We start from the raw sequence: 22,422 nt of genomic DNA on the forward strand, positions 1-22,422 counted from the left end.
GTCTGAATGGACAGGTTATAGGCTGAAGGTCTGCCATGGTGAACAATGGCTGCACAACGGTGTCTCGCAATCATGTGGCTGTTGGCGAACCTTGGGGGACAGAGCTCCGTCCACACTGCATCGTCTGGCTGCATCATTGAGCATCACGGACAGTGGCCCTAATGCACAGGGTAGATGCGTCTCTAACGGTGTGGGTGTAAGTCGTATACGGGGGTGATCCTCCGGATACATTGAAGTCTCACGCGAAAACACCCGACCCCTACACAGTGGATACCTGGATGTAGCAGAGCTGAGTAGCAGAACTGGAGTGGTGGAGACTTGGATGAAGCAGAGCTGAGCAGCAGAACTGGAGTAGTGGAAGCCTGGATGTAGCAGACATGATTAGGAGACCTGGAGTAGTGGAGACCTGGATGTAGCAGAGCTGAGTAGCAGAACTGGAGTAGTGGAAGCCTGGATGTAGCAGACATGATTAGGAGACCTGGAGTAGTGGAGACCTGGATGTAGCAGGGCTGAGTAGCAGAACTGGAGTAGTGGAAGCCTGGATGTAGCAGACATGATTAGGAGACCTGGAGTAGTGGAGACCTGGATGTAGCAGAGCTGAGTAGCAGAACTGGAGTAGTGGAAGCCTGGATGTAGCAGAGCTGAGTAATAGAACTGGAGTAGTGGAAGCCTGGATGTAGCAGAGCTGAGTAGCAGAACTGAAGTATTGGAAGACCTAAGTTAAATGCAAACTCTGATTTCCTGCAGTAAACAATACAGGAAGTGAATTACTATATATCACCTTATATATATACTTTGAAATAAATACTAATAGAGTGTGCAGTGAGCTCCCCCTAGTGGTGACTGCGAGAGGTCAATTTTGTATCAATCACTGTGCGGAGGATTTGGAGCTCTGTATCCGGCACATGATGTTATACAGAGATATTGGGAAATGAACGCTACAATGAACTTTACACCTGAATATTTTGGTGCCTTACAATAAACAACATCACAATGCAAAGATGAGTGTAGAATAGGCAATCTTAGTAATGAAACGCTAAATAGTAAGAAAGTAACTAACTTTGTTGATCCTGGCAGTCGCTGTCACAGCGCCCGTCCCTTTCATCTGCTGCTCTGCCAGAAGCCTCTGGTGCAGCGTTTGATGCCGCACTACTTCTCCATCCCTGGTTTATATCATCTTTTTCATCATCCGAGAGGGAACTTTGACTTTTCTTTCACTTGATCATCTACCCGTCCTCCCTCATTATGTTTCTCATCAGGTTTGTATTCCTCAACTTCAAAATCTTCATCAAAGTCTACGGGAAGAACACACAGAAAAAAAATATATTTTAAAAGACTTGAGGTTCATTTCAGTTGAAAGCATCAGACGCCGTATTGGCCTCTCGTATCAGATTGTAATAAAAGACTAATATATGGAGATGCTGAAGTCACCTGTGAGAAATCCTCTTATCATATTTTTACATCCATGTCACACAATATATACCATAACTCATTGACTCAGCTCTCACTTATTAATATGATCATTAGCGAGTGCCAGGTCACTTACTTCTTATCTTTAGACTGTTGTATTGCTATGCTGTACTGTAGGATAACAAACAAGAGTTAAAATGATTAGAATTATTATTAGAATGTAACATAATACTAATTATCAGTGTGGGATCATGTTTGTTAGTATCGAATTTGGCTAATATGATCCTAGGGTGGACTCACCGCACCCTGATTTACCAAAGGTACTTACACATTTTAACTGCATGGCTAAAAACTGCTAAAGAAAATGTGCTGTAAATTGCTGTGGTTCTATGATTCTGGTTTTTTTTTGCAGGTGGAATATGTAAAATAAAAGGGACTCATTTATCCAAACTTTATAAAAGTAACAGAGACAGCTTTTCATTTGTTTAGACAGAATTCCTAAATCTACGCCATTCTGCTTTATCAGGGAAAAGTAGCAAAAATACTAGTAATATTTTTTCCATAGCGTCAACATATTCCGCAGCACTTTACAATTCAGTGGGACTTGTACAAAGAAGAACAGATATTATAGAGCAGGGGTCCCCAACCTTTCTTACCTTGAGAGCCACATTCCGCTATGAAAGTTGGTCGAGAGCCACAATGCAGATAAAGACATAGTCAAACCAATTTACTAGTAAAAAAAAAAAAGAAACAAATGGAAACTAACATGTAGTTAGTAGTAGAACTTCAACAGTGCAATGAAACTTGAAAATGTCCAACTTAATAGTTCAGTGTGAAATCTGGCACTGCATGTTTTCGGTTTAGCAGGCAAAAGGGAATATCTTGGCAGGATTTATTTTAAATGAATTCTGACATCACAGAATGACTGTTGAAAATAAGTCCTGCCACTTGGAGTATAAGGCCGGGGTCAGACACAACGTAGAAAAATACGGTCCGTATTTTACGGCCGAGATACGCAGAAATGTTCCCTGAACAGTGATCCGTATGTCATCCTTAGGCAAGGTGTGGCTGCGCATTTTGCGCATGTCATCCTCCGTATGGCGAGATTTTCTCGCCGGCTTGCAAAATTGACATGTAATGCATCCATGGGCTCAAATATTGGTGAACATTGACATGCTACGCAGCTACGGAAAAAAAATGCTGCGTTTCCACGTGGAATTTTCCGCAGCATGTGCACAGCGGATTTTGTTTGCCATAGGTTTACATACAACTTTACATGGTACTGTACACTGCATGGAAAACTGCTGCGGATCTGTAGCCAAATCCGCAACGTGTGCACATACCACAGGATAATTTTTCCGTCACTTAAGAGAACCTGTCACCCCCCCAGGGCCTTTTAAGGTAAAAGAGCCACCTTCAGCAGTACTAGGCTGCATTCTGTGAAGGTGGCTGTCATGTTTTTTTTTTATCCCTATTACCCCAGAAATACTGAATTTTATAAATTTCGCGCCATACCTGTTTTGAGTCAGGGAGGTGTTTTCTCTCCGACTCAAGCGCCTTGCATCCATTCATCATGCCCCTCTGGCCCCCGGGAGCCTCTGTCTCCTCATGTCAGCGGCGCCTGCACTGTACAATCATTATTTGGGCATGCGCCATCCACTGATGTACTGATATCGCGCCTGCGTGTAGCAGAGGCCCCAGATCCCGCCCTGCAGTGTGTTATGATTTTTTTCACACTGCGGGGCTGGAAATCTGGTGCCTGCACAGCGAGTCTCTCTGCACCTGACCCCATCTCCCTCCACCTCTTTCCGACATATTACAGGTGCAGAGATCCGCACTGGACAGGCAACAGATTCAGCCCCGCAGGAGGGAGATGGGGACAGCCGCAGAGAGACTTACTGCGCAAGCGCCAGATTCACAGCCCCGCAGTGTGCATAAATCATAACCTACTGTGGGGTGGGATCTGGGGCCTCTGGTACATGCAGGCCTGATCTCCATACATCAGTGGATGTAAGTTCCAGGGCAGCGCGCACGGTGCATGCCCGAAAAATGATTGCACAGCGCAGGCGCCGGTGACGTGAGGAGACAGAGGAGGCGGCGCCCGGGGGACTGAGGGGGATGATGGATGGCAGCGAGGCGCTTGAGTCAGGGGGAGAAAACATACCTCCCTGACTCAATACAGGTATGGCGCGCAATTATATTTGTATTTCTGCATTACTCGTGATAAAAAAAACCATAACAGCCACCTTCAGAGAATGCAGCCTTAGTGCTGCTGAAGGTGGCTCTTTTACCAATAGGTAATGGGGGGGTTGACAGGTTATCTTTAAAATGCTTGTTAGGACACTTATATATACTTATGCTAAGACTTAGCTAAGTGCGTTACTTGAACTAGCCTGCCCTTCTATCCGGATTCCGCAATCAGTGACTGCATTCACACCTGCGCAGAGGCGCGGGTCACTGTGCTCTATAGAAGCTGCAGTAACCAAAGTCTTGCGAGATTTGTGAAGTCTCGCGAGACTTTGTGCGACTTTAACAGATCACAGTGACCCGCTCCACTGCGCAGGAGTGAATGCGGTCGCTGACGCTGGAGGAGCGGCAAATTACGGGGCAGGCATTGCAAGCGTCGGGGCGGCTCCTTTCACACATAGCAGGAGCAGGTGGTGGGCGGGTAATACAGCCGGCAGGGCGGCTCCTTGGGGACTTTTTTCAGTGACCGTCGGCGAGCCACATGCCTGGAGCAGGCGAGCCACATGTGGCTCGCGAGCTACGGGTTGGGGACCCCTGGAGTAACGCATAGTTCAACGCATACCAAGAAGACTGAGGGCCCTGCTCACAAGAACTTACAATCTATGGGGACATCGGGGTAACACAAAAGATAAACATAAAATGCTTGTCGTGTAAGGTGCAGCCATTAGTATAATAAATAGGGGAATTTAAATAACGCATCAAGAACCGGTCACCGAACAGCATCTGTACAAGTACAACTACAAAGTGCTACCAAGAGAGAAGAGAGAACACGGGAGAGTTAGTTAGATTTAGCGAGGTAAGGTCTAAGGCCAGTCTAGCGAAATGTGTTTTAGGGAACTTTTGAAATTGTGCCTACTGGGAATTAACCAGATTGTCTGGCAGTAGTAGGGTGGTAGACAGAGATGAGGAGGAGATGTAGGGTGGTGCAGCACTGTGGAGAGGATGGGTAGGGTGGTAGATAGAGATGAGGAGGATATGTAGGGTGGTGCAGCACTGTGGAGAGGATGGGTAGGGTGGTAGACAGCGATGAGGAGAGGTAGAGTGGTGCAGCATTGTGGAGAGGACGGGTAGGGTGGTAGACAGAGATGAGGAGGAGATGTAGGGTGGTGCAGCACTGTGCAGAGGATGGGTAGGGTGGTAGACAGAGATGAGGAGGAGATGTAGGGTGGTGCAGCACTGTGGAGAGGATGGGTAGGGTGGTAGATAGAGATGAGGATATGTAGGGTGGTGCAGCACTGTGGAGAGGATGGGTAGGGTGGTAGACAGATGAGGAGGAGCTGTAGGGTGGTGCAGCACTGTGGAGAGGATGGGTAGGGTGGTAGAAAGAGATGAGGAGGAGATATAGGGCGGTGCAGCACTGTGGAGAGGACGGGTAGGGTGGTAGAAAGAGATGAGGAGATGTAGGGCGGTGCAGCACTGTGGAGATGGGTAGGGTGGTATAAAGAGATGAGGAGATGTAGGGTGGTGCAGGACTGCGAAGAGGACGGGTAGGGTGGTAGACAAAGATGAGGAGATGTAGGGTGGTGCAGCACTGTGGAGAGGACAGGTAGTGTGGTAGATAGAGACGAGGAGGAGTTGTAGGGTGGTGCAGCACTGTGGAGAGCTTTGTGTGTAAAAGAGATACGTTTATATTGAATTCTATAGTGGATGGGTAACCAGTGCAATGTCTGTCACAGGGCAGAGGCATCGGTGAAGCGGCTGTACCGAAACATGATCCTGGCTGCTGCATTTGTGATAGATTGGAGTGGAGAGACTTTAGTAAGAGGGAGACCAATCATCAGAGAGTTGCAGGAGTCCAGGAGAAAAATAATCAAAGCGACATTAAGATTTTTTGCTGAGTCAAATGTAAGAAGAGGTTGAATTCTAGAGATGTTTTGAGGCGCTGGTCACATGAACGAGTCTTCATACTCGTATATCTAACCCAGTGTGTTTTAACTGGAAAAGGTAAAAAAAAAACATGAAAAAGTGCAGAAAATCAAAAGCGGTTTTCAATATGGTTTTACTGTGTAAATGTTCACTAATATTGTAGGGACAAGCGAGAGATGATTCCTGCCCAGTTTACCACCACCCAACCCAGACATGGTAGCACAGCCGTCTGTGCCCACCTGAGCAGCGGCCCCCTCCTTCCCAGCGCCTTATAGCGGCTGCATGGTTTGTCTCTATGAAACGTTCACCCTTGGATTTCATCAAAATTGTAAATGAATTCTACGTTTTTTCAGTACATAATAATAAGCACATTGTCGGCTGTTATAATATTCCATGTGAACAATCATCATCACTGTAGAATGATTGACACAAAAGCCCAATCTACTCCACAAAGGGGTCACCTCCTCAGATGGGGGTCAGTAAATACAACCAGAGATCCCCAGACCCCCAGACGAGGGAATACTATGCGCGAGTCGAATAGTATTCGAGCATGCCGAAAATGTCCTACTAGCGCTCGAGCATGCTTGCATATCACCTTATCTAAGCGGGTTCACTCATCACTAATGGGGACCTAAAACTTTAATTGGCAGAACAACTAAAGTTACTCGAGCAAACCGCGAATGTATCTTTCTCCCCGCTGTGTTTCTGCAACACTTTTCGTGTGATAAATACACATTTTTTCACCAGTAATCATCCTACATCCCTCTATATATACTAAATGAGTAGAATATATACATTATTGTGCAAGGACGTTTTATGAAATTTCCGGTGTCCTAGTGAGAACTAGAAATAAATCAGATGGTTCCACTGGTAAATCACCGCGGTAGTTGACACCGCTATATAACACCATAACGTGTCACAGTTCGGGTTTTGTCCCAGATCACCGCCTCTGGGGAACTTTAATAATTTTGTTCAGCTCCTATCAAACACTTCTCATAAATTATTTATTTTTAGGAGGATTTTAAGTTTTTCAGAGCTGAGACACATGGCTATAAGATATGTTGTAGCTATGGATGGGTAATTTCTGTTTGTCTGTCTGACTATAAACGAAATACAAATACATTTTTTATTCTATCTCCTTAATGTTGGCTATCTTTACCAATAGAAGTAAAGCTATATGCAATATGGTATATGTAATAAAACTACTATAATACTGCCCCATATGTACAAGAATATAACTACTATAATACTGCCCCTATGTACAAGAATATAACTACTATAATACTGCCCCTATGTACAAGAATATAACTACTATAATACTGCCCCTATGTACAAGAATATAACTACTATAATACTTCCCCTATGTACAAGAATATAACTACTATAATACTGCTCCTATGTACAAGAATATAAATACAATAATACTGCCCCTATGTACAAGAATATAACTACTATAATACTGCCCCTATGTACAAGAATATAACTACTATAATACTGCCCCCTATGTACAAGAATATAACTACTATAATACTGCTCCTATGTACAAGAATATAAATACAATAATACTGCCCCTATGTACAAGAATATAACTACTATAATACTGCCCCTATGTACAAGAATATAACTACTATAATACTGCCCCTATGTACAAGAATATAACTACTATAATACTGCCCCTATGTACAAGAATATAACTACTATAATACTGCCCCTATGTACAAGAATATAACTACTATAATACTGCCCCTATGTACAAGAATATAACTACTATAATACTGCCCCCTATGTACAAGAATATAACTACTATAATACTGCCCCTATGTACAAGAATATAACTACTATAATACTGCTCCTATGTACAAGAATATAACTACTATAATACTGCTCCTATGTACAAGAATATAACTACTATAATACTGCCCCTATGTACAAGAATATAACTACTATAATACTGCTCCTATGTACAAGAATATAACTACTATAATACTGCCCCTATGTACAAGAATATAACTACTATAATACTGCCCCTATGTACAAGAATATAACTACTATAATACTGCTCCTATGTACAAGAATATAACTACTATAATACTGCTCCCTATGTACAAGAATATAACTACTATAATACTGCCCCTATGTACAAGACTATAACTGCTATAATACTGCTCCTATGTAGAAGACTATAACTACTATAATACTGCTCCTACATACAAGAATATAACTACTATAATACTGCTCCTACATACAAGAATATAACTCCTATAATACTGCTTCTATGTACAAGAATATAACTACTATAATACTGCTCCTATGTACAAGAATATAACTACTATAATACTGCCCCTATGTACAAGAATATAACTACTATAATACTGCCCCTATGTACAAGAATATAACTACTATAATACTGCCCCCTATGTACAAGAATATAACTACTATAATACTGCTCCTATGTACAAGAATATAACTCCTATAATACTGCCCCTATGTACAAGAATATAACTACTATAATACTGCTCCTATGTACAAGAATATAACTACTATAATACTGCTCCCTATGTACAAGAATATAACTACTATAATACTGCTCCTATGTACAGGAATATAACTACTATAATACTGCTCCTATGTACAAGAATATAACTACTATAATACTGCTCCTATGAACAAGAATATAACTACTATAATACTGCTTCCTATGTACAAGAATATAACTACTATAATACTGCTCCCTATGTACAAGAATATAACTACTATAATACTGCTCCCTATGTACAAGAATATAACTACTATAATACTGCTCCTATGTACAAGAATATAACTACTATAATACTGCTCCCTATGTACAAGAATATAACTACTATAATACTGCTCCTATGTACAGGAATATAACTACTATAATACTGCTCCTATGTACAAGAATATAACTACTATAATACTGCCCCTATGTACAAGAATATAACTACTATAATACTACTCCTATGTACAAGAATATAACTACTATAATACTACTCCTATGTACAAGAATATAACTACTATAATACTGCCCCTATGTACAAGAATATAACTACTATAATACTGCTCCTATGTACAAGAATATAACTACTATAATACTGCTCCTATGTACAGGAATATAACTACTATAATACTGCTCCTATGTACAAGAATATAACTACTATAATACTGCTCCTATGTACAGGAATATAACTACTATAATACTGCTCCTATGTACAAGAATATAACTACTATAATACTGCCCCTATGTACAAGACTATAACTACTATAATACTGCTCCTATGTACAAGAATATAACTACTATAATACTGCTCCTATGTACAGGATTATAACTACTATAATACTGCTCCCTATGTACAAGAATATAACTACTATAATACTGCCCCCTATGTACAGGAATATAACTAATATAATACTGCCCCTATGTACAAGAATATAACTACTATAATACTACTCCTATGTACAAGAATATAACTACTATAATACTACTCCTATGTACAAGAATATAACTACTATAATACTGCCCCTATGTACAAGATTATAACTACTATAATACTGCTCCTATGTAGAAGACTATAACTACTATAATACTGCTCCTATGTACAAGAATATAACTACTATAATACTTCCCCCTATGTACAAGATTATAACTACTATAATACTGCCACCTATGTACAAGAATATAACTACTATAATACTGCTCCTATGTACAGGAATATAACTACTATAATACTGCTCCTATGTACAAGAATATAACTACAATACTGCTCCCTATGTACAAGAATATAACTACTATAATACTGCCCCCTATGTACAGGAATATAACTAATATAATACTGCCCCTATGTACAAGAATATAACTACTATAATACTACTCCTATGTACAAGAATATAACTACTATAATACTACTCCTATGTACAAGAATATAACTACTATAATACTGCCCCTATGTACAAGATTATAACTACTATAATACTGCTCCTATGTAGAAGACTATAACTACTATAATACTGCTCCTATGTTCAAGAATATAACTACTATAATACTGCCCCCTATGTACAAGAATATAACTACTATAATACTGCTCCTATGTACAAGATTATAACTACTATAATACTGCTCCTATGTAGAAGACTATAACTACTATAATACTGCTCCTATGTACAAGAATATAACTACTATAATACTGCCCCTATGTACAAGAATATAACTACTATAATACTGCTCCTATGTACAAGAATATAACTACTATAATACTGCTCCTATGTACAAGATTATAACTACTATAATACTGCTCCTATGTAGAAGACTATAACTACTATAATACTGCTCCTATGTACAAGATTATAACTACTATAATACTGCTCCTATGTACAAGAATATAACTACTATAATACTGCCCCTATGTACAAGAATATAACTACTATAATACTGCTCCTATGTACAAGAATATAACTACTATAATACTGCTCCTATGTACAGGAATATAACTACTATAATACTGCTCCTATGTAGAAGACTATAACTACTATAATACTGCTCCTATGTACAAGATTATAACTACTATAATACTGCTCCTATGTACAAGAATATAACTACTATAATACTGCCCCTATGTACAAGATTATAACTACTATAATACTGCTCCTATGTAGAAGACTATAACTACTATAATACTGCTCCTACATGTATGTACAAGAATATAACTACTATAATACTGCCCCCTATGTACAAGAATATAACTACTATAATACTGCCCCTATGTACAAGAATATAACTACTATAATACTGCCCCTATGTACAAGAATATAACTACTATAATACTGCTCCTATGTACAAGATTATAACTACTATAATACTGCTCCTATGTAGAAGACTATAACTACTATAATACTGCTCCTATGTACAAGAATATAACTACTATAATACTGCTCCTATGTACAAGAATATAACTACTATAATACTGCCCCTATGTACAAGAATATAACTACTATAATACTGCCCCTATGTACAAGAATATAACTACTATAATACTGCTCCTATGTACAAGAATATAACTACTATAATACTGCCCCTATGTACAAGAATATAACTACTATAATACTGCTCCTATGTACAAGAATATAACTACTATAATACTGCTCCTATGTACAGGAATATAACTAATATAATACTGCCCCTATGTACAAGAATATAACTACTATAATACTGCTCCTTTGTACAAGAATATAACTACTATAATACTGCTCCTATGTACAAGAATATAACTACTATAATACTGCCCCTATGTACAAGAATATAACTACTATAATACTGCCCCTATGTACAAGAATATAACTACTATAATACTGCCCCTATGTACAAGAATATAACTACTATAATACTGACCTCTATGTACAAGAATATAACTACTATAATACTGCCCCTATGTACAAGAATATAACTACTATAATACTGCCCCTATGTACAAGAATATAACTACTATAATACTGACCTCTATGTACAAGAATATAACTACTATAATACTGCCCCTATGTACAAGAATATAACTACTATAATACTGCCCCTATGTACAAGAATATAACTACTATAATACTGCTCCTATGTACAAGAATATAACTACTATAATACTGACCTCTATGTACAAGAATATAACTACTATAATACTGCCCCTATGTACAAGAATATAACTACTATAATACTGCCCCTATGTACAAGAATATAACTACTATAATACTGCTCCTATGTACAAGAATATAACTACTATAATACTGACCTCTATGTACAAGAATATAACTACTATAATACTTCCCCTATGTACAAGAATATAACTACTATAATACTGCTCCTATGTACAAGAATATAACTACTATAATACTGCTCCTATGTACAAGAATATAACTACTATAATACTGACCTCTATGTACAAGAATATAACTACTATAATACTGCCCCTATGTACAAGAATATAACTACTATAATACTGCCCCTATGTACAAGAATATAACTACTATAATACTGCTCCTATGTACAAGATTATAACTACTATAATACTGCCCCTATGTAGAAGACTATAACTACTATAATACTTCCCCCTATGTACAAGATTATAACTACTATAATACTGCTCCTATGTACAGGAATATAACTACTATAATACTGCTCCTTTGTACAATGTCGTTGTCTTTGGTTTCCGTGTGATGGGTCTATACGGACACATTTGAAGCTCTTGCAGTTTCAGGATTGACCTTGCTTGACTTTCCCCCTTGCTACGAGCGCACAGGACACTTTTGACACTTATGTTTTATTTCCTAATTATAATAAACAAGCATTTGCTAGAACTGCCGTCCTGTCACTTTTTATACAATTATATGAAGTGTAATCCATCCCCGGCATATTCATTAGCAGCTGTCACTGTTTCATATCTTGGACGGGGTCCAATCTTCTGTTGTTTGTTTAATATAAAGCTCCAGAAATAATTTCCAACTTTATATAAATTGTTTTCTTTTAGAGTAATTAAAAATTAGATATATGCAGAACAGAAAATGAATGAAGCTCTTAAAGAGCCGCTACACCTGAAGTTGGCGTTCAGTGAAAGTTTGTAACATTATCTCATTTCCACCTCACTTTAGAAACTGAAATCAATGAGCAGATCGGTTAGATGTGTTGGGCAGCTATGTCTATTTGTCCTGACCTTCCCATAGGTGCCGGGAGTCATATAGATGACCAGAGGTTAGCACTTGGGCAGCATGATGGTGCAGTGGTTAGCACTGCTGCTGTCCTGGGTACAGCTCCGACTGAGGACCATGAGATTCCTCCTCTCAGACACATCTTAGAAAATGAAATCAGAGACCTCAAATGAAACCTGCTCTTCCTTTTCATGACCTGTCGGTGGACACTGATAGACATAGTGATGACCTAGCCATCAGGTAATACTATGGTGGCTCAGTGGTTAGCTCCCTTACCTTTCAATACTTGGGTCCTTAGTTCTTCTCTGACTGAGGTCAGCGTAATTCCTCATCACAGGTCTACTTTAGAAATTGCAAATGGACCTGCTCTAGTTTTTCATGACCTGTCGGTGGGCACTGATAGGCATACTGATGACCTAGCCATCAGGTAATTCTCAGGCAGTGCGGTGGCTTAGTGGTTAGCTCGATTACCTTTCAACGCTTGGGTCCTTAGTTCTACTCTGACTGAGGTCAGAGTAATTCCTCCTCACAGGTCTAATTTAGAAATGCGAATGGACCTGCTCTAGTTTTTCCTGATCTTCCCATTGGTGCTGCGAGTGATATCAATGATTTTGCCAAAGGTTATCTTCCGAGCAGCACGGTGGCTCAGTGGAAAGCACTGGTGTTTTGCAGCACGGGAGTCTAGGGTTCAAATCCCACCATGGATGACATCTGCAAGGAGTTTTGTATGTTCGCCCTGTGCTCAGGTGGGCGCGCGCCCCCCCCCCCCATGCTCCAAAGACCTACAGGTAGGGGCCAGTGATGGAAGTGCTGTGCTAAATGATGGTGTTACCTGTATCAAGGAGGTATCAGCTGCTATCCTGTGTTTTTGAGGGTTGGAGGAGCATTTGGATTTAGGGACAAAAGCTTGAAAACTTTTGTTAAGTCCAAAAAGGACTTTTCACAGCTCAGTCACAACTGAGCTGACTATACACTGCTCAAAAAAATAAAGGGAACACTTAACAGATTATAACTCCAAGTAAATCAAACTTCTGTGAAATCAAACTGTCCAGTTAGGAAACCACACTGATTGACAATTATGAATGAATTATTGGCAATTATCAAGATACCCTCAATAAAGGAGTGGTTCTGCATGTGGGGACCACAGACCATATCTCAGTACCAATGCTTTCTGGGTGATGTTTTGGTCACTTTTGAATGTTGGTTGTGCTGTCACACTCGTGGTGGCATGAGACAGACTCTACAACCCACACAAGTGGCTCAGGTAGTGCAGCTCATCCAGGATGGCACATCAATGCGAGCTGCGGCAAGAAGGTTTGCTGTGTCTGTCATCGTAGTGTCCAGAGGCTGTAGGCACTACCAGGAGACAGGCTAGTACACCAGGAGACATAGAGGGGGCAGTAGGAGGGCAACAACCCAGCAGCAGGACCGCTACCTCAGCCTCTGTGCAAGGAGGAACAAGAGGAGTACTTCCAGAGCCCTGCAAAATGACATCCAGCAGGCCAGAAATGTGCATGTGTGTGCACAAACGGTTAGAAACTGACTCCATGAGGATGGTCTGAGTGCCCGACGTCCACAGATGGGGGTTGTGCTCAAAGCCCAACACCATGCAGGACCCTTGGCACTTGCCACAGAACACCAGAATTGGCAAATTCACCACTGGCGTCCTGTGCTCTTCACAGATGAAAGCAGGTTCACACTGAGCACATGTGACAGATGAGACATGACCGCTTTGGCAGTGGGTCAGTAATGGTGTGGGGTGGCATTTCTTTGGAGGGCCGCACAGCCCTCCCTGTGCTCGCCAGAGGTAGCCTGACTGCCATTAGGTACCGAGATGAGATCCTCAGACCCCTTGTGAGACCATATGCTGGTGCGGTTGGCCCTGGGCTCCTCCTAATACAGGATAATGCCAGACCTCATGTGGCTGGAGTGTGTCAGCAGTTCCTGCAAGATAAAGGCATTGAAGCTATGGACTGGCCGCCCATTCCCCAGACCTGAATCCGATTGAGCACATCTGGGACATCATGTCTTGCACCATCCACCAATGTTACGTTGCACCACAGACTGTCCAGGAGTTGGCGGATGCTTTAGTCCAGGTCTGGGAGGAGATCCCTCAGGAGACCATCCACTGCTTCATCAGGAGCATGCCCAGGCGTTGTAGGGAGGTCATACAGACACGTGGAGGCCACACACACTACTGAGCATCATTTCCTTGTGTTGAGGCATTTCCACTGAAGTTGGATCAGCCTGTAATTTGATTTTCCACTTTGATTTTGAGCATCATTCCAACTCCAGACCTCCGTGGGATATTAGTTGTGATTTACGTTGATCATTTTTAGGTTTTACTGTTCTCAACACATTCCACTATATAATGAATAAAGATTTACAACTGGAATATTTCATTCAGGGATATCTAGGATGTGGGATTTTAGTGTTCCCTTTATTTTTTGAGCAGTGTATAACAAGTCAATTTCTTGCTACTTGTATCAGAACATTCACCCAATCAGGATACTTGCCCAATGAAGTAGACAGGCAGGCAGCCCTCCTTGATGCTGCACAGGTAACACCATCATTAGCTACAGCACTTCCATCACTAGCCCCTACCTGTATGTCTTTGGAGCATGGGTGGAAGCCCACCTGAGCACAGGGAGAACATACAAACTCCTTGCAAATGTCATCCATGGTGGGATTTGAACCCTGGACTCCCGTGCTGCAAAACACTTTCCACTGAGCCACCGTGCTGCTCGGAAGATAACCTTTGCCAAAATCATTGATATGACTCGCAGCACCAACGGGAAGATCAGGAAAAACTAGAGCAGGTCCATTTGCAAATTCTAAACTACAACTGAGAGGTAGAATTACTCCGACCTCAGTCAGAATTGAACCAAGGACCCAAGCGTTGAAAGGTAATTGAGCTAACCACTGAGCCACCGTGCTGCTCCCACCTGTCTCCTCTCTTCCACTTCTGGCAATGGCAATGTGCAAGTGTGGCAGCCAATAATTTCCCAGCATTGGTCAGACTGTCGTGTAGTGACCTGTAGGTCAGTGTTCAACAAGTTAATACCACCCCTATTGGAAGCTTCAGGGAAATCTGCACTTTTATCCATATGTAAATTAGGCTACACGTGAACTTGCAGACAGTCCACGACCACCCTCCAGTTCGTGCTGACTGACGCCGAGTCCGGCTGCTTTATTGACAGAGGTTGTTGTCTGTAGATAATGCCACAGAGAATATCCTCCGTCTCTGCTGCCAATCAAATGCCGGGGGCGGCACTGGGTGGGGAACGCTGACGAGAAAACATGTACTGCAAGTGGTAACGCCCAGTGCACTTCTAACGCCCAGTGCACTTGTAAGGCCCAGTGCACTTCTAACGCCCAGTGCACTTGTAAGGCCCAGTGCACTTCTAACGCCCAGTGCACTTGCAGCCTAAATTACATGTAACTTAGGCTACTTTCACACTAGCGTCGTTTGCAATACGTCGCAATGGGTCATTCAGGAGAAAAAAACGCATCCTGCAAAATTGTCTGCAGGATGCGTTTTTTTCCCCATAGACTAACATTACCGACGCATTGTGACGTATTGCCACATGTCGCAACTGTCGTGCGACGGTTGCGTCGTGTTTTGGCGGACCGTCGGCACAAAAAAAGTTACATGTAACTTTTTTTGCGCGTCGTGTCCGCCATTTTCGACTGCTCATGCGCGGCCAAAACTCCGCCCCCTCCTCCCCGGACCTTACAATGGGGCAGCGGAAGCGTCGTAAGACTGCATCCGCTGCCCACTTCGGGCATTTATTTCACAGCATGCGTCGGTACGTCGGCCCGATGCACTGCGACGGGCCCGTACCGACGCTAGTGTGAAAGCAGCCTAAAAGTACATATTTCTCTGCAGTGAAGCAAAGGATCTATTTGATAAGGTATTAATTATTGACAGTGATCTATACCAGTGTTCCTCAACTCCAGTCCTCAAAGCCCACCAACAGGTCATGTTTTCAGGATTTCCTTACCGCCTAGATGCTGTGCTTTGCTGTTCACTGCGCCACCTAAGGGGTTAATCAGCCACGATCAGAGTTCTCTCCCATTATACCTGGTACTGGGATGGTCCAGTAGAAACTTGCCGGGAGCATCATGGCTTGTACAGTTTAGTGGCTTCAAATGTCACCAAATTGCATCTTCCCGGAGCCGGTGAATGACCCATTTTGCAGCTTATCTGCAGGTGTTTTCTTCAGTCCTTTTACAGCTTCAGGACTCAGCTATGAGCAGTGACTCCAGCTGCAGTGTCCATGGGAGTCTTCGGTAGTCTGAAAATAGTTTCATGCTCTCTTAATATTGTAGCTTTCCAATTTGTTTGTTTTTACTATGTTTTACCCTGCAGCTTTGGTTCTTCTGTGATAACAGAATGTAACTGGGGTGAAGATGTCCCAATACACGGGGGTGGAGGTCTGCTGTAAACATGTTACTTATTAATAACATTTGATTCTTATATATTCGGTTCCCTGTGTTTCTCTGCACATTGTCAGCCTGAAGATATCTGATTAATTACTCTTTCTCGATATATTTTGGCATATGTGTGTGTAGGAGGAAGCGTAGGAGAACATATTGTAGTGTTCAGTAGAAGTGTCAAGTAATCACGTCTAATTTTGAAAGCCGCCTCATTATTTATGCAACTTCATCTTTAGGGATTTATAAAATCTTGTCCAAAAACTTACCAGAAAAAAAAACAACTTCAAAAACAGTTTTTGTTTCACAAGCAATAATTTATATGAAACCAACAATGATGGAAAAATAATAAAAACTATTTTTGTAAAAAAGTAAATGGAAAAGAAACTCACATATTTGGTACAGAGGTAAACACAAGTAGTGAAGTTTACTATGGGAGGTGGAGCCGCATATTCATCCCTGTAATGAGCGGCACCACAGGACCGCTCACACAGGACAAGCTGCCGGCGCTGACAGGAAGCATCGCGGGAGCTGGGTGAGTATTTTAATGCAAGCGGGCGGGCGCACAGGGGGTGAGAGGCGGGAGGTGACCACGAACTTTATTTTAAACACACACAAAAAAAAAACCTTGATTTTTCATTCCTTCTCTCCAGCGAATGCTGCTGGGGAGAAGGAATGAATGCCGACTACAGAACCACACGCAGGGGGGACAGCGCTTACTGTAGTGCTGTTTCTCCTGTGGCGGTACATGCACAAGGAGGAGAGTGCACACTGTTCTCCGTGTGCACGACGCTTTGCGGACCATGCTGCCAGAGAAAAACGGACATGTCTCCGTGATTTGCACACAGACACACGGTCCGTGAAAACACAGAGACATGTGCATAGACCCATTCATTTGAATGGGTCTACGTGTGTCAGTGTCTCCGGTACGTGAGAGAACTGTCAGTACACGTACCGGAGCCACTGACGTGTGAAACAGGCCTTATGTGAAATTGTTATGTAATGAGACCGCTGCAGCCAATCTCTGACAGCTGAAGTGGTGTTATTAATAAATACAAAATAACAAGCCGGCATACAGCTTGTATAAGTTTTCCTCTTGGATAAAAATGAAACAAACATTTCTGCCCACCAGGGACAAGGTGCTTCGCAGAGATTGTTATGGACATTGTTTGCACATGCGCCACCATTTCCGGAGCCTAGAGGGCGCTATTGATGTGAGACACGTGGAGCCTCTTCCCGTCTTCCGGACACCTCGAGACATTTGGTTAATTAAATGTGAATGATAATAAGAGACAGGAAAACACAGAATTCTGGGGGCGTTTGTCGCGCGGCTTTCATGTTACGTAATCAATCATGTACAGTAAATGTGTCTGTATAGATAGCTGTGCAGCGGCGGGGGATTCATAAAAGCAAATAAAACACAGGATTCAAATGAGGTTTCTTGTAAAAGAAGGAGTGAGGGTACGTGCCCACCGGACCGACCATGAGGGAAAAACGCCGGAGATTCCGTTACAGAAATTGTGCAGAGTTGATGAACATTTCGCTATTTTTTCGAAAAACAACCTTGGCAAATTTGGGACAGGAAAGGTTGGAGCATATGTGAACTTTGCCCTAAAGTCCAGCAAAGTTTGTGCTCATTGCAGGTGGGTTGTGGGAATTCCTGGGTGGAACCTAAATGTCTGCACACTGACACCAGCGCCATGTCATGCCGGTCCTGGCCCCAGCACTAGGCTTTGCTTCCGGCTTCCTCTGGTTATTACAGTAAGCAAACGTGCACCTCTGATGGACGGCAGCTCAGGTTGGTGCATGCAGCCTGAGTATTCAGGTAGAAAGTGCAGGCAGCCATCATGTGATTCCAGGTGTGTAGGTAAACTTCCCACTCACTTATGCTCCAGCCAGGTACCCGATTGTCTACTCAGGTCAGCTGCTCCTGAGTACTATCCACACATCCGACTCTGCTACAACGGCTTCAGTCACAGACAGCCGTCTAAAACATCCGGCTCAGCTATAAAGTGCCTGATTACCGACTTGGCTCTGCTGTCCCTGAGCGATACCCACACATCCACCTCTGCTACAATAAAGTGCCTGATTGTGTACTCAGCTCTGCTGTTCCTGAGTGCTAGCCACAAATCGAACCCTGGTACAAACGGGTACTTGATTGCCTTTTTTCTTTGCCGATTCAAGGTGCAATTGTGTGCATCAAATTATCGGCCTGCCTACTCGACTCTGCGGATTCAAGGTACTGTCTGCACACTCAGATCTGCTGCTTCTTGCACTTCCAGCTCTGCTGATCCATGTGCTGTCCTTCATCACGTGTTCCACATGCCATCAGATTGGTTCTGCTCAGATGCATGAATGCCTCCTGCGCTGCTTAGAGAACCCACCTCATCCATAACGGTAGGTAATAAGTATGGGCTCAGGCAGCAAACTGAATGTTGCCTTTGATGAAACTATCAGCAAGTAAATGGGGACTGCTCAGATCCTCCTCCCTCTCTGCCCAGTGATCTCTGCACACATCACCGAGCATGCTCATTACACTTTCCATGAGCCATTATCTGACTAGTAGCAGAGTACAGACTACCTAAAGAAGCTACATCGCTGATTTCTGAATCATTTATACCTCAGTTTTTCATGTCCTTTCCCACAATGAGGTCAGACTACTCCGATCCGTTCTAGCAATAATCCATACAGTGTAACACAACCAAGCACATGAATCCCATGAAGTGTGTGTTATTGTCTGTGAGATAATTTGTATCAGCCGCCATCGGCAGGGGACTGGTTTTATGGACGTGCCAGGCAGGGTTTATCGGATCATTACTTTTCTTTATTTCAGACTTCGTCTTCTTTTATTTTACATGGGAAGAGGAGTAAGAACATAATGATCTGCTCTGGATGTCATGTTTAGAACAAGGTAAGTCTGTCCCTCTATGGTACCATCAATACAGTGTATGTGAGAACCTGATCCTACGGAATAGGTCCGGCAGGTAAATCCTGGATCACGTGCAGCATTCGATACCGGCTTAGACAGAAGTGTAGTACACGACTCTCCTCCGCTGGCCTCTAAGTGTCCGCGCACCATCTACATTCACCTCGCACACGAGTATTCGCAGTCAGGAAGGGCTGGACGTACAAAGCTCGATGGGCACAAGTACCCCTCTAAGTGAGGGTCTTACAGGGAATACCGACAGTTTAAATCAGGTTTAGTGTTACATTTATTTTTTCTAAAACACGTTGGCAAAGTTATTTTTCAGATCACAATCTTTTTTCTTTTTTAATAAAAATTAGAAATGTAGCAATTCTTACATTAAAGGGATCCTGTCAGGTCCCCCATGCCTCCAACCCAGCATGGTTCACTTATTTATGAGTAAATTCCCTGCCTAACCAGCCCTGGATAATGCTTTTCTGTACAAATGAGGTTTAAAAAGCAGTTATATTGCCCCTGTTTTCTATGCTAATGATGGCTTTGATTAGTTGATGGCGCGTTAGTCCCCCAGACTAGTCAGCCCTCTTTCTTTAAATAACTAAAAATGGCTATGCAGCGCCCGAGTCCTGGTTGTTGCAGTATTGTCATTCTTCCACCAGGGGGAGTGATGGTACGTCTGATGGTACTGAAGGAGTTCACCTGACCAGGTATCACAGTCACACACTACACTTCGCACTCTGGCCACCAGGGGGAGCAAAAGGTTCTATCTACTAGGCCACTCCTCACACTCGGGTAAAACTGGTGGGTTGGATAGGAAGTTAGGGAGAAGCTACCTGGGTTCGACCCAGAGAGGACCTGTCAGGCAGACAGGGGGAGAAGGAGGAACATCTGAGCTGTAGACAGAGGTCCCTGTCAGGGGTGGGATCCTGACAGAGGCCAAGCACGAGATAGAACGTTACAGAGCTGCGCCTGCACCTCATTGCGGCAGCATCCTAAGAAAGAACAAGAAGCGAAGTAGATTGTGGAGAAGTGAGAACTGAGATCACAGCACAAGGAGATAACACCGGGAGGAGTCCTGCCTTAAGATCGGCAACATCCTTCTGAGGCGCGTAGCCGGTGGCCGGAACACTGAGGGAGTAATAGGCTCTACGCATTACTTCAAACAACGGCAGGACAGTTAATTCCAAGTTGGCTGCCCAACCTTTAACCTAATGTAGACAACGGAGGCAAATTGTGGGAGAGGGGCATCTCTAGGGTCCCTATAAAATAGCTCCAGGCCTACCCCGTCATACGGGTCGTCCTATCCATATCATCTGGGGGACAGAGAGAAAGATCATCAGAAATAAACACGACAGTTGTGAGGACAATCCCGTGGTGCTTAGCAGGGAGTGTTGTGAATTCCGTTCTTGGGCTCCATCCTGTGGTTGCGAATGGTATTTTTGGGAGTTCTGCTCTTGGGCTCCCTCTGGTGGTTTCAAGTGGAACTTAGCAGCTGCGTTCACTAATCGGTTTCCTGGCCTTGTTATTTAACTGGGCTTTTGGCTTTAGTGGATGCCAGCTGTCAATGTATTTCCTGTGGATTCAGTCCTTTCCTGGAAGTTCTCTGTTGGCCAGTCCATTTTCAGCTTAAGATAAGTCTGCTACTTTTTGGGTGTTTCCCTGCTTATGACCTTCTGTTCAGTTCAATTTATGTCTCTTTTATCCAGCTTGTCATTATGAAATATTCCGGCTAGTTGGAAGCTCTGGGGTCGCAGATTTGCCCCTCCACACCGTGAGTCGGTGTGGTGGTTATTTTTGTAAACTCTGCGTGGACTTTTAGTTTTTATACTGACCGCACAGTAGCCTTTTCTATCGCTGTCTATTTAGGTAGTATTGGCCTCCTTTGCTAAAAAATCTAGTTTCATTTCTGAGTTTGTCATTTTCCCTCTCCACTCACAGTCAATATTTGTGGGGGGCTATCTTCCTTTGGGGGTTTCTCTGAGGCGAGATAGCTTTCCGTTTCCATCTTCAGGGGTAGCTAGTTCTTAGGCTGTGCAGAGGCGTCTAGGCAGAGATAGGAACGCTCCACGGCTATTTCTAGTGTTGGTGTTAGGAGTAGGGATTGCGGTCAGTAAAGTTACCACCTCCTCAGAGCTAGTCCTATTTTTGTTTTACCCACCAGGTCATTTCAGTGCTGCTCCTTAGCGAGTTCATGATTGGTTTTGCCCACCAGGTCATCTCAGTACCGCTCCGTACCCACCAGGTCATAACAAGGGAGGTACTACAACACACAGGCGCTAGTAGGAAGGCTACTGATTTCCACCTGGATAAGGGAACTCTGGATGTGTCTTCGGACCGGCCGGACTCTGCCTGCCCTGTGAACGGTACTCTGGACTGTGGACCCTGAAGTCTTTAGTAAAAGGTAAAGAGACTGCAACCTTTGTGTCCTTGTTATTCATCGCACCTTACAACATCCACCATTACCACCTACTCATCAAGGGAAGCCCTGGGGACATACTTCACCTGTGGGAAGTTATACCATCTAGCTGCCATTCCATCACCCCAGCGGACCCCTAGCAGCGTCGGTCACCCTGACCGAATACCACAGGTGGTGTCACGAACACCAGACAAACTACACCTTTAATTGGGCGCCCCTTAGCAGGGCCACGGACCGGGCCGGGCCACCGTGACATCCCCATAACCGAGACAGAGGGTCCCGGTACCGAGTACCCCACTGCCCTGCGCCTGGGGGCGATCCAGCTACGTAGAAGCTGCTATTCGCTATGTCCAATAATGGACCCTTTCCAATCTATTACATGGGGCTCCATAACCACTGAGTTAAAAGGGAAATTTAC

The 22,422-nt window shown here is 43.0% G+C and overlaps 1 protein-coding gene and 1 long non-coding RNA gene across 2 annotated transcripts in view; one reads left to right on the forward strand and one right to left on the reverse strand.

The window, feature by feature from the left end:
- Positions 1–522: 522 nt before the first annotated feature.
- Positions 523–3,134, reverse strand: LOC143788081 (uncharacterized). Its single transcript, XR_013218549.1, has 5 exons — positions 2,926–3,134; positions 2,067–2,140; positions 1,547–1,581; positions 1,061–1,295; positions 523–741 (listed from the first exon to the last, which is right to left on the reverse strand). It is a non-coding gene; the product is annotated as an uncharacterized LOC143788081 (long non-coding RNA).
- Positions 3,135–3,372: 238 nt separating this feature from the next.
- Positions 3,373–22,422, forward strand: part of LRRC53 (leucine rich repeat containing 53) — a 66,885-nt gene continuing 47,835 nt past the window's right edge. The window contains exon 1 of the mRNA XM_077277327.1: positions 3,373–3,592. The gene's annotated coding sequence lies outside the window, so the exon portion shown is untranslated. The remainder of the gene's footprint in view (positions 3,593–22,422) is intronic.

Source organism: Ranitomeya variabilis, chromosome 8 (assembly GCF_051348905.1).
Source record: "Ranitomeya variabilis isolate aRanVar5 chromosome 8, aRanVar5.hap1, whole genome shotgun sequence".
NCBI classification, from domain to species: domain Eukaryota; kingdom Metazoa; phylum Chordata; class Amphibia; order Anura; family Dendrobatidae; genus Ranitomeya; species Ranitomeya variabilis.